Source organism: Chrysemys picta, unplaced genomic scaffold, assembly GCF_011386835.1.
Source record: "Chrysemys picta bellii isolate R12L10 unplaced genomic scaffold, ASM1138683v2 scaf505, whole genome shotgun sequence".
NCBI classification, from domain to species: Eukaryota; Metazoa; Chordata; order Testudines; family Emydidae; genus Chrysemys; species Chrysemys picta.
This window is the reverse complement of record NW_027053212.1, coordinates 25,001-32,500: the sequence shown is the minus strand read 5'-3', so window position 1 is coordinate 32,500 and position 7,500 is coordinate 25,001. Positions and strand designations below refer to the sequence as shown.

General features: G+C 68.8%; 1 non-coding gene across 1 annotated transcript; it reads right to left on the bottom strand.

Moving 5' to 3' along the window:
* Nucleotides 1-3,624: 3,624 nt before the first annotated feature.
* LOC135978889 (5S ribosomal RNA) lies at nt 3,625-3,743 on the bottom strand. The gene has a single exon (XR_010596244.1). It is a non-coding gene; the product is annotated as a 5S ribosomal RNA (ribosomal RNA).
* Nucleotides 3,744-7,500: the final 3,757 nt, after the last annotated feature.

Genomic DNA, 7,500 nt, shown 5'->3' with positions numbered 1-7,500 from the left:
GCCGGTTTGCTTTCCGGCCCGGGTGTCACCCCACTCCCAGGGCAGCACGGCAGTGGTCTTGAGGACCACAGAGGGGGGCTTAATAGTCGAGAGGGAGCAGGTCCGGGGGAGGCTTAATAGTCGTCCCCCGGCCAGTCCGGGGGAGGCTTAATAGTCGTCCTCCGAGCGCTCCAGGAGGCAGGCTTAAGAGTCGTGCTTTAAGGCCACCAGGTCAACCCGTCGAATCTACTGGGTTGACCTGGCGGCCGGTTTGCTTTCCGGCCACCAGGTCAACCCATTGGATTCGACGGGTTGACCTGGCGGCTGGTTTGCTTTCCGGCCACCAGGTCAACCCATTGGATTCGACGGGTTGACCTGGTGGCCGGTTTGCTTTCCGGCCCGGGTGTCACCCCACTCCCAGGGCAGCACGGCAGTGGTCTTGAGGACCACAGAGGGGGGCTTAATAGTCGAGAGGGAGCAGGTCCGGGGGAGGCTTAATAGTCGTCCCCCGGCCAGTCCGGGGGAGGCTTAATAGTCGTCCCCCGGGTACTCCGGGGGCCAGGCTTAATCGTCGTCCCCCCGGGCGCTCCAGGGGGAAAAGCTTAATAGTCCTCCCCCGAGGATAGGCTTAATAGGCGTCCCCCGGCCAGTCCGGGGGAGGCTTAATAGTCCTTCCAGGGGAGGCTTAATAGTCATCCCCCGGGCAGTCCGCGGGAGGCTTAATAGTCGTCCCCCGAGTGCTCCGGGGGGGGCAGGCTTAATAGTCGTTCCCCAGGCAGTCCGGGAGAGGCTTAAGAGTCATCCCCCGACAGTGTGGGTGTGGGTGTGGGCGGGGGGGAGGCTTAGCAGTCGTCCCCAGGGCGGTCCGGGGGTGGGGGGAGGCCTCAGAGTCGTCCCTCCGAGAGCCGTGTCGGCGGCGGTGGCGGGTGTCAGGCTTTACATCCAGCCTCCGGAGGGTGAGCGTCCTCGGACGCGATGCAGCCGCCGCAGAGAGGCAGCCTCCGAGGCAGGGAGCGGAGCACCGAGGCTGGGGAGTGGGGAGCAGGAGCCGGGGGGGGGGAGGTGGGGGGCGTTCAGGACAACAGGTCAACCCCCGGGAAGCGGCTGTCAAATGTTCAAAGTCCCCACTCGGCCACCAGGTCAAGCCCCGGGAAGCGGCTGTAAAATGTTCAAAGTCCCCCCCGGGACAACAGGTCAAGCCCTGGGAGGCGGCTGTCAAATGTTCAAAGTCCCCACCGGGACAACAGGTCAAGCCCTGGGAGGCGGCTGTCAAATGTTCAAAGTCCCCACCGGGACAACAGGTCAACCCCCGGGAAGCGGCTGTCAAATTTTCAAAGTCCCCGTTCGGCCACCAGGTCAACCCGCTGAATCTACTGGGTTGACCTGGCGGCCGGTTTGCTTTCCGGCCACCAGGTCAACCCATTGGATTCGACGGGTTGACCTGGCGACCGGTTTGCTTTCCGGCCACCAGGTCAACCCATTGGATTCGACGGGTTGACCTGGTGGCCGGTTTGCTTTCCGGACCGGATGTCACCCCACTCCCAGGGCAGCGCGGCAGTGGTGCTGAGGACCGCAGAGGGGGGGCTTAATAGTCGAGAGGGAGCAGGTCCGGGGGAGGCTTAATAGTCGTCCCCCGAGGACTCCGGGGGCCAGGCTTAATAGTCGTCCCCCCCCCCCCCCCCCCGGGCGCTCCAGGGGGGAAAGCTTAATAGTCCTCCCCCGAGGACTCCGGGGGCAGGCTTAACAGTCGTCCGCCCCGGGCGCTCCAGCGGGAAAGCTTAATAGTCCTCCCCTGACAGTGTGTGTGTGTGTGGGAGGGAGGCTTAGCAGTCTTGCCCCGGGTGGTCCGGTGGGGGAGGCTTAGCAGTCATCCCCCGAGGACTCCGGGGGCAGGCTTAATAGTGGTTCCAGGGGAGGCTTAATAGTCTTCCCCCGGGCAGTCCGGGAGAGGCTTAATCGTCATCCCCCGACAGTGTGTGTGTGTGTGTGTGGGGGGGAGGCTTAGCAGTCTTCCCCCAGGCTGGGTGGGGGCCTGGCGGGAGGCGTCGCAGTCTTCCCCCGGGCGGTCCGGTGGGGGAGGCTTAGCAGTCGTCCCCAGGGCGGTCCGGGGGTGGGGTGGGGTGGGGGGCCTCACAGTCGTCCCTCGGAGAGCCGGGTCGGCGGCAGTGGTGGGTTTACGTCCAGCCTCCGGAGGGTGCGCGTCCTCGGAGGCGATGCAGGCGCCGCAGAGAGGCAGCCTCCGAGGCAGGGAGCGGAGCACCGAGGCTGGGGAGAGGGGAGCAGGAGCCGGGGGCTGGGGGTGGGGGTGGGGGGCGTTCAGGACAACCGGTCAAGCCCCGGGAAGCAGCTGTCAAATGTTCCAAGTCCCCACTCGGCCACCAGGTCCACCCCAGTCTAGCAATGGGGTTGACCTGGCTGACGGCCGGTTAGTATCAAGGTAAACTCACCGTCGTCCACAGGAGGGCAGCTCTCAGGCCGGCCGGCTGCGGCTGACTCTGGGGCGGCGCCCGGTCCCGGCAGCGAGGGGCGGGGGGCGCGGAGCGAGACGGGGCTAACCGGGGGGGGGGGGGCGCCTCCTGCGACTTTGGGGGCCGCGGGTCGTCAGTGGCGTGCAGGCCGGGCCTCTCCCGGGGGATTCGGGGGGGCGGTCCTGCGGGCCGGGCGCAGGGGGCTCGGGCGAGCCCGGGCCGGTCCGCCCCGGGGCCGGGGTCTCCGCCTGCGGCTCAGGGGGGCGCGGGTCGTCGGGGGAGGAAGCCCGGGGGAGCTGCACACCGGCCCGCCAGGCCAGGCCTGGCCTGGATGGCCGCGGGGGGATTCGGGGCGGTCCCGCGGGCCGGGGGCCGGGCGCAGGGGAGGCGGGGGGTCCGAGCGAGTCCGTCCCGGGCCCGGGGCCTCCCCCTGCGGCTTTGGGGTCCGTGGGTCCCCGCTGGCGGAAGCCACTGGGAGCTGGACACCCGCCGTCCGTCCCGCCTGGCCAGGCCTGGCCTGGGTGGCCGCGGGGGGATTCGGGGCGGTCCCGCGGGCCGGCGGCCGGGCGCAGGGGAGGCGGGGGGTCCGAGCGAGTCGGTCCCGGGCCTGGGGTCTCCCCCTGCGGCTTTGGGGTCCGTGGGTCCCCGCTGGAGGAAGCCGCTGGGCGCTGGACACCCGCCGTCCGTCCCGCCTGGCCAGGCCTGGCCTGGGTGGCCGCGGGGGGATTCGGGGCGGTCCCGCGGGCCGGCGGCCGGGCGCAGGGGGTCCGAGCGAGTCCGTCCCAGGCCCGGGGCCTCCCCCTGCGGCTTTGGGGTCCGTGGGTCCCCGCTGGAGGAAGCCGCTGGGCGCTGGACACCCGCCGTCCGTCCCGCCTGGCCAGGCCTGGCCTGGGTGGCCGCGGGGGGGGATTCGGGGCGGACCTGCGGGCCGGCGGCCGGGAGGGTCCGGGCCAGTCCGCCCCATGCCCGGCGTCTCCCCCAGCGGCTTCGGTGGCCCCGGGGGGGGTCCTCCGCGGAGGAAGCCGGGTGGGTGGGGAGCCGGACCCCAGGCGCCCAGACCCGTGACCTGCGGCCGCGACCTCCGACTCGGCAGGAGCGACGAGGGGCTTTCCGGCCCGTCCCCCCCTCTCCTTCCCCCCCAGAAAAGGAGAGAGAGCTGACTCGGACCGGGAAAAGCTGCCTACGGCACCTGGGATTCCCAGGCGGTCACCCATCCAAGTACTAGCCAGGCCCGGGACGGTTTACCTTCCGAGATCGGACGGGATCGGGGGCGTTCGGTCCGGTATGGCCGTAGGCACCCGGCCCCGCGCCTCCTCGCCCGCTTTCCCCTGCCGACGCCCGGGCCTGCCGCACGGTGAGCCCCGGTCGGACTGCCCCCCCCCCTGCGGCAGGGCCCCCGTCTCTCGCGGGCCCGGTCCTTTTTTCCTTTTCGAGCTCCGGGGCCCGGGCTGGCCGCCAGAGCCCCTCCGCCCGCCCTCCCCGGCGTCGGGGAAAATACTGTCCCGGACTTCCAGTGCGCCCGATCCTGTCAGCCGGGGGGTGGGGAGGGGCAGTCCCTCGCTGCGGCCGGGGAGGGTGAGCCCAGGGCGGCTTGCCTGCCGTGCGAGGCCCCTCTCGGCCACCAGGTCAACCCCGAGTCGAAAGGGCTGAAAAATTTTCAGAGTCCCCTCCCGGGCACCAGGTCAACCCGTGGAATCGGACGGGTTCACCTGCTGGCCGGTTCGCTTCCCGGCCACCAGGTCAACCCCTAGGTTGCCGACCGGCCTACCCAGTGGCCGGTTTGCTTTCCGGCCACCAGGTCAACCCCTAGGGGTTTTAACGGGGGCACGCCCGGTGGCCTCTTTCCCGTCCGGTCACCAGGTCAACCCGGATCTCCCTCCTTCCCTGGGCGTCCCCTCCTCGGAGGCGTCAGGTTCCATTTCCCCCCCCCCCCCCCAGACTTCCAGGGGCCCGATCCAGTCGGCCGGGAGGCAGTCCCTCGCTGCGGCCGGGGAGGGTGAGCCCAGGGCGGCCTGGTCCATGTCTCTAGTGGGCCCGATCCTTTTTTTTTTTTTCGAGCTCCGGGGCCAGGCCCGCCCGGGCAGCCCTCCTCGGAGGCGTGGGGCGATTCCCCCCCCCCCCCAGACTTCCAGGGGCCCGATCCTGTCGGCCGGGAGGCAGTCCCTCGCTGCGGCCGGGGAGGGTCAGCCCAGGGCGGCTTGCCTGCCGTGCGAGTCCCCTCTCGGCCACCAGGTCAACCGCGAGTCGAAAGGGCTGAAAAATTTTCAGAGTCCCCTCCCGGGCACCAGGTCAACCCGTGGAATCGAACGGGTTCACCTGCTGGCCGGTTCGCTTCCCGGCCACCAGGTCAACCCGTGGAATCGGACGGGTTCACCGGCTGGCCGGTTCGCTTTCCGGCCACCAGGTCAACCCCTAGGTTTTAAGGGGGGGACGCCCGGTGGCCTCTTTCCCGTCCGGTCACCAGGTCAACCCGGATCTCCCTCCTTCCCTGGGCGCCCCCTCCTCGGAGGCGTCAGGTTCCATTCTTTTTTCCAGACTTCCAGGGGCCCGATCCAGTCGGCCGGGTGGCAGTCCCTCGCTGCGGCCGGGGAGGGTGAGCCCAGGGCGGCTTGCCTGCCGTGCGAGTCCCCTCTCGGCCACCAGGTCAACCCCGAGTCGAAAGGGCTGAAAAATTTTCAGAGTCCCCTCCCGGGCACCAGGTCAACCCGTGGAATCGAACGGGTTCACCTGCTGGCCGGTTCGCTTCCCGGCCACCAGGTCAACCCGTGGAATCGGACGGGTTCACCGGCTGGCCGGTTCGCTTTCCGGCCACCAGGTCAACCCCTAGGTTTTAAGGGGGGGGGGACGCCCGGTGGCCTCTTTCCCGTCCGGTCAGCAGGTCAACCCGGATCTCCCTCCTTCCCTGGGTGCCCCCTCCTCGGAGGCGTCAGGTTCCATTCTTTTTTCCAGACTTCCAGGGGCCCGATCCAGTCGGCCGGGTGGCAGTCCCTCGCTGCGGCCGGGGAGGGTGAGCCCAGGGCGGCTTGCCTGCCGTGCGAGTCCCCTCTCGGCCACCAGGTCAACCCCGAGTCGAAAGGGCTGAAAAATTTTCAGAGTCCCCTCCCGGGCACCAGGTCAACCCGTGGAATCGAACGGGTTCACCTGCTGGCCGGTTCGCTTCCCGGGCACCAGGTCAACCCGTGGAATCGAACGGGTTCACCTGCTGGCCGGTTCGCTTCCCGGGCACCAGGTCAACCCGTGGAATCGAACGGGTTCACCTGCTGGCCGGTTCGCTTCCCGGGCACCAGGTCAACCCGTGGAATCGAACGGGTTCACCTGCTGGCCGGTTCGCTTTCCGGCCACCAGGTCAACCCCTAGGTTTTAAGGGGGGGGGGACGCCCGGTGGCCTCTTTCCCGTCCGGTCAGCAGGTCAACCCGGATCTCCCTCCTTCCCTGGGCGCCCCCTCCTCGGAGGCGTCAGGTTCCATTCTTTTTTCCAGACTTCCAGGGGCCCGATCCAGTCGACCGGGAGGCAGTCCCTCGCTGCGGCCGGGGAGGGTGAGCCCAGGGCGGCTTGCCTGCCGTGCGAGTCCCCTCTCGGCCACCAGGTCAACCCCGAGTCGAAAGGGCTGAAAAATTTTCAGAGTCCCCTCCCGGGCACCAGGTCAACCCGTGGAATCGAACGGGTTCACCTGCTGGCCGGTTCGCTTCCCGGGCACCAGGTCAACCCGTGGAATCGAACGGGTTCACCTGCTGGCCGGTTCGCTTCCCGGGCACCAGGTCAACCCGTGGAATCGAACGGGTTCACCTGCTGGCCGGTTCGCTTTCCGGCCACCAGGTCAACCCCTAGGTTTTAAGGGGGGGGACGCCCGGTGGCCTCTTTCCCGTCCGGTCAGCAGGTCAACCCGGATCTCCCTCCTTCCCTGGGCGCCCCCTCCTCGGAGGCGTCAGGTTCCATTCTTTTTTCCAGACTTCCAGGGGCCCGATCCAGTCGGCCGGGTGGCAGTCCCTCGCTGCGGCCGGGGAGGGTGAGCCCAGGGCGGCTTGCCTGCCGTGCGAGTCCCCTCTCGGCCACCAGGTCAACCCCGAGTCGAAAGGGCTGAAAAATTTTCAGAGTCCCCTCCCGGGCACCAGGTCAACCCGTGGAATCGAACGGGTTCACCTGCTGGCCGGTTCGCTTCCCGGGCACCAGGTCAACCCGTGGAATCGAACGGGTTCACCTGCTGGCCGGTTCGCTTCCCGGGCACCAGGTCAACCCGTGGAATCGAACGGGTTCACCTGCTGGCCGGTTCGCTTCCCGGGCACCAGGTCAACCCGTGGAATCGAAAGGGTTCACCTGCTGGCCGGTTCGCTTTCCGGCCACCAGGTCAACCCCTAGGTTTTAAGGGGGGGGACGCCCGGTGGCCTCTTTCCCGTCCGGTCAGCAGGTCAACCCGGATCTCCCTCCTTCCCTGGGCGCCCCCTCCTCGGAGGCGTCAGGTTCCATTCTTCTTTTTCCAGACTTCCAGGGGCCCGATCCAGTCGACCGGGAGGCAGTCCCTCGCTGCGGCCGGGGAAGGTGAGCCCAGGGCGGCCTGGTCCATGTCTCTAGTGGGCCCGATCCTTTTTTTTTTTCCGAGCTCCGGGGCCAGGCCCGCCCGGGCAGCCCTCCTCGGGGGCGTGGGGCGATTTCCCCCCCCCCCACCCCCAGACTTCCAGGGGCCCGATCCTGTCGGCCGGGAGGCAGTCCCTCGCTGCGGCCGGGGAGGGTCAGCCCAGGGCGGCCTGCTTGGCGGCCGGGTCCATGTCTCTAGTGGGCCCGATCCTTTTTTTCCCTTTTCCGGCTCCGGGGCCCGGGGTGCCCGGGTAGCCCTCCGCGGTGGCGTCGGCCAATTTTTTTTAAAATCAGACTTCCGTGGGCCCGATCCTGACGGCCGGGAGGCAGTCCCTCGCCGCGTCCGGGGACGGCGAGACGCTCGGCCACCGGGTCAACCCGGAGGAAGCGGGCTGGGGGAAGAAAAAAAAAAAAAAAGTTTTCCAAGTCCGAAAAATTTTCAAAGTCCCCTCTCGGCCACCAGGTCAACCCCTTTGGAGC